The sequence below is a fragment of the Mytilus edulis genome, chromosome 9, assembly GCF_963676685.1.
Source record: "Mytilus edulis chromosome 9, xbMytEdul2.2, whole genome shotgun sequence".
Taxonomy (NCBI): Eukaryota; Metazoa; Mollusca; class Bivalvia; order Mytilida; family Mytilidae; genus Mytilus; species Mytilus edulis.
Window position 1 is genome coordinate 83,397,288 of NC_092352.1, and position 6,013 is coordinate 83,403,300.

The following is a 6,013-nucleotide window of genomic DNA, read 5'->3' on the forward strand; positions in this document are numbered from 1 at the left end:
TGTGTGTATAAAAACTGTCTTCTTGAAGAGAGATTTTAAGCCCATCGGAATCAATTTTAGTTGACGTACACATTTGTCAAGTACGATAATCCATTTCAAACTTTCTTAAACTTTTTTTCATATGATAAAATTAAGAACATGTGTTACGATTGGCAATGAGACAATTCTTAACCAGATAACAAATTACGTCGAAGTAAGCATCTATATCATATTATGGAACGCCACAGCTGTCTTATGTGGAACTCTGACATTACTTTATGTTATTTTATTATTGCTTTAAGATATTTTGTCGTTTCTTAATATGGTTTTGACATTACGTAATGATGTTTTAATATAACTCAATATGGAAGAGTCATTACTTTATGATATTTCGATATTACACGATATGGTTTCGTATTGACTTGATATAGTTTTGTCATTACTCAATGCTAAATAGAACTTTAATTCTAAGCATGACTTGAATTCGAAAACTAACTCAAAGTTTAATTCAAACAGTAACCCCAACTTTAATTTGAACACTAATTAGATCATCCAAGGCACATACAACATGGAAATCTATCTAAAAATAGAACAGGTTTTTTTCCGAATTGGTCACGTGGGTTTACCTCATCAAGTAATTGGTCACGTGGGTTTACCTCATCAAGTAATGGGATAACCACATCAAAGAATGACAGGACCACATCAAAGAATGGCAAGACCACATCAAATAATGAAACAAACACATCAAGTAGCGTAAAATCGTCAAATATTAAAACATCATTACGTAATGTTAAAACCATATAAAGAATAGACAAATCATCATTACTAAATAACAAAACCACATCATGTAATGAAACAACTAATGATTACATTAAGTCACATACACATCAAGTAATGTTAAAACCACATTGACTAATGAATGACACAACCATATTAAATAATGGTGAAACCACATCGAGTATTGACAAAACCCTATTGATTAATGACAAAACTATATCAAGTCAAAACTGAACCATATCGTGTAATATCTAAATATCATTAAGTAATGACTATTCAATATTGAGTTATATTAAAACATCATAACGTAATGTCAAAACCATATTAAGGAAAGAAAAGACCACATGTAGTAATATCAGAGTTCCACATAAGACAGCTGTGGCGTTCTAACTATATGTTCCAACGGCTTTCAATAATTAGCAAAATTCAAATCGCACAACATGATATATTAAAGGCTCCGAAATGATAAATGTTAAACATTCAAACAAGAAAATTAACAGCCTGCATGATTTATGCTTTAAGCAATAAATTAAAAACAAATATAATACACAACAATAAACGACAATCACTGCATGAATTACAGGCTTCTGACTTAGAGACATTCACCTACGTAAAATGACAGTGTGAGAGTGAAACATGGTTGTAGGCGCCAACCCCACACCCTAATAGCAGTTGTGTTTTATTCATAGTTGTATTCAGCCTTCATTGAAATGAACTGACAATAGTAATACAAGTGTCGATTATCATTTTGACATTTAATAAGAGTTACTGCATCTGATTCGTTGTTTTTAATGTGAATCAACCCTGTTCAGTTGTCTTTATGAAAACAATAGCATTTTATAACTTGATTGACGATTAATATTTTTATTATCTCAATAGTGATCAAGTTTATATTACAAATATACAGTCACATTTTTAGTTAAAAAAAAAAAGATACTTGGAAATTAACATTTATTTGTGAATGATAAACCTAAAAACAGACATAATTTGTATTTGTTTTTATGAAATTAGATTGAATTAGAATAATATTGTTTCTTTTTCTGGTCCGCCTAATTTGTGTATTACCATAACTTGTATTGTTGGTACAGTTGTAGATTATTTTGTCTTACTTGTACTTATAGAAAGTTATCAGAATTCTGTCCGACTTTATCTACTGTGTCGTACAAATATGAATATTCTTAATTTTATACCGAATGTTGAGATTTACGCGACGGATGCCACATGTGGAGCAGGATCGGCTTACCCTTCCGGAGCACTTGATATCACCCCTAGTTTTCGGTGGGGCTCGCATACGCAACTATTATCAGCACCCGCAGTGCGCATGCGCTAAATTTGATCGCAATCGATATCGATAAATTTACTATAGATTATTAAAGGAAATATTGAATTTTGGTAAGCTGACAGTAAACAAAAATAAATATCTTTTTCATTGGCATCACATTAGAAAATACATTTTCTTAGCTTTCTAATGACATATTTTATAATTGAATCGGGATAGCAGAAGTTACGGCCATTTTCATTTTTAAAATAGTGGTTCATTCCCTATTACTTCATACAATTCAAAATCAAAAACGTTTGCAAAGGAGTTTTCATATATGATTACATCTTTCACTATTTTTAGAAATAAATTCATTGGCATAAATATATATTCTTTGCTTTATAATCTTTCCAATGATATATATTTGATATTTTAGAAAATTTAATGAATCGGGGCCTTTTTTATCCAAAACTGGAGTTATTGTCATTGTTTGAAGATTGCGAGAAAAATTTTAAGTCCATAGAAGTATTATATTGATATAGTACTTCCATGGTCCTACCAAGTAAATCGCTCGATCACAAGTCACAAAACAAAGTTTAATCTATTTGCACATAAAATATTTATACATTTAATACAATGTTTTATATCATGAATTTAAAAATTCAGTAAATAAACGGTAAAAGAAGTGTAACTTTTAATTTTATAAAAGAATTTTTTTGTCCAGCCGTCAGTTTTCTTTATTTTTGATAATATAAAATCTTTCACTTCTAAATTAACTCAGATTTTTTGATGTTTTTCGTGAAGTGTATTAAAAAAATTGAAATCCCATCTAAAATGATTTTATTTTTTGAAATTTTCTTACATATCTTTTTAAAAGTTTTTTATGAATAATTAGGCGGCCGTAACTAAACAATTTTGATACTGAAACATGCTCATCTGATTTACATAGAAGTAATAGATACATATTTTATATATATTATTCTCATGTTCTAAAAAGACCAATTAGTTTTGATGAAACAGGAAAAGTGTTATTATCTTAAATTTTTCAGATGCAGTAACACTTTCAGAAGATCTTTTGTAGTAGATGGATTTGGAATGAAATCTTAAACGTCAAATTTTCTTTCATCAATTTTATACCTTTTCACTGCTTTTGATTGGCAATATGAATCGCTGTACTATCTTACATGTACATGTGATGTATACTAGTCTATTGCTTGTTTGATGTACATTCTTCTTTTATCATTTTAACTGTTACTGAGAAAAATAAATCGCATAGAACAAAATAAAATTAATTTTAATTTGTCTCTCTACTTTCAGAAGTTTCTATCGGGAAATATATTTAAGTGAAGTATATATATGTGAAGTTCACAAATTTCATCATTCATTTGATCACCTGTTGTGAATTTCAGATAACACTGTCAAGTTCAGTCAAATCCGTCACCGTGGTTTAAACTTTCCTATACATATCAGTAATATTATTTTCCGGGTAGGGTAATTCCCCCCCCCCCCCCCCCCCCCCCTTTTTTATATATTATACTCGGAACATTATTGTAAACACTTTTTTCTGTGAGAGTTTCTTTACGGTTTTAGGAAAATTTGAGAATATCAGTATATAAATTCATTAGTATGTGCTTCGATTGGCTTATATATATATATATATATAAAAAAAAAGTAATCTAAGACTATATCATTATTGTAAGTGAGAGACCTTTCCATCCATCAACGAACATGTGAAGCGTGTATAAATATTGTTGAAACTGAGAAATATGTATTGATATAGTGTCCATTCTAAGATCACCTGCAAACTGATCTTTTATAGAAAAACTTTGTCACTTCGGAACATCCAAACTTTAAAAAAAAAGACGCTGCTTTTCAAATCGTTAAACAGTTTGTCTTAACTGAAGACATTTTTAAAGAAACTTGAAAATTTAGCTGTACATTTATACTTTTTCATTATTAATACGACATTTGTCTTTTTTCACATTGCAAAACTTAAGCTATTTAAAGGACAATAAGTTGATGTTTTAGTGTTGAAGGCCAATTTTTCTCTCAGAAATCATGTCTGAAAAGTTAGATCAAATATTGATAAACCTGGGAGGTAACTGTAAATAAGAGTAAAATCAGAGACTGAAATTATTCTTTTAATAAAGACTGAATTTATTCTTTTAAAAAAAATAATCAAAATGTTGCAATGAGATTGTGTTCGTGTATGTATATTAAAATTCTACGCTGTCTCATATTCGGGTTTACGTCGAAAGATATATATATATATATATATGTTTGGTAATCATGATCTCATATTTGTCCTTTTTCGACTTTTTATTTTGTATGCATGGTTTGATATTCGGTAAAATCGAATTGTATATCTTTGGGGAAATAAAGTCAGTTTATAATCTTTATACAACTCGTATTCATGCCGCGGAACCTAGCATGCTACAGTGTCATATATTTATAATATTGTTTACTTAGGGTAGTCAAATTATTTACAACTGTCAACATTGTATTTACAAACTCAGCATGTTGTCTTGATAAGATATCGCACACAGAAAAGACTGACCAGATGGATAAGAAATCAAAATCATGCGCTATAACTCGTACTGGCTTACACTGAGGACAATAGTTGGCCATGGTTTTGCTTAGTCTTCAGTTTTCTATGTCATGTATGTTGTGTCTCGTGTACTATTATTTTTCTGTTTGTCTTTTCATTTCTAATCCATGGTGTTGTAAGTTTATTTTCAATCTATGAGTTTGAATGTCCCTCTGATTTCTTTCGCCCCTCTTTTACTAAATGAAGCTACAGTCGATAATTCTGTGAGGATAAAAAAAAAAGCATGCTGTGGAATTAACTGACTGACCTGTACATAAAGTTTAAATTTCTAACATAATCGAGTCCATGCAGGCGGAAACCCAGTTGAAATAGAGCAAAAGAATCAAAGCTCTTTGTTATAGAAGGCGATAAATGCTTACTGTAACGTTTACTATAGTAACACCATTTTTAAAAGTTAATAGAAACAAATACAACGACCATTTTCTTCTCAATTACGAAGCGTTTTATTTTAAAACAATATTTGCACAAGTTTACGATTTATCTATTACATAGTAATGCAGAACGATTAGATATCAAGTCGATGACATGGGTATTTATCAAGTTGGATGTAGAAAATGCATAACCTCTGATTTAAAATTAAAAAAATTACCACGGACAGAGAACATATCAATCTATAAGTTCAGTAAATTTCTTGTCTGCCCTTTCATTATGTGACTCAAGAAAAAATCGAAAAAATGGGTAACAATTCTATCGAAAAGATATAAAATCGAGTGCACCTTTTTATGTTAGGGCGTGTTTGAGGTGTATATTTTGTCTTTAAAACGTACAAAGCAAGAGTATTTGATATAACATCTCGCTTCATTTTCTATCATTTTTATATATCAAAGCTACAGGTTGACTTTATAACTTTAAAAAATCACAGTATGAAAAGACAAAATATATGGGTCAAGTGAAATACCAACCTAATGAATCACAAATTATTTTAATGTATCATACTCACTTTTTATAGCATTTTTATTTCCTTTACTCTTTTTATTTTTAGTCATTTCTCATACTTAATTATTTTTATTGCATTTTTATTTCCTTGAAATTGAAGCTCTTCAGTTGATTTTCTTTTATTTTCTTTTTTTTTAATTTCTCTTTATTTTAAAATTATTTTTGATGAATATTTTTTTTATTTTTGCGGGTTCACCGTTTTATTCATATAATCTTATTTTTACAAATTAGTTTGTGTTCTTTTCTTTTTCTTTGTTTTCACATGAATGCAAAACCTCTTGTGGAGAGTTTAATCATTGGAAATCATACTACATCTTCCATTTATATCAACTGAATAGTTCCAATCAGCATTTTATTGTAGACATTGGTCGCAAAGTATTTTTCTATTGTTGGGAAAGTCTTTGTATAATACCGAAATATTATTTTTTTGTAAGTGAAGAAGAATTGTAGTTTTG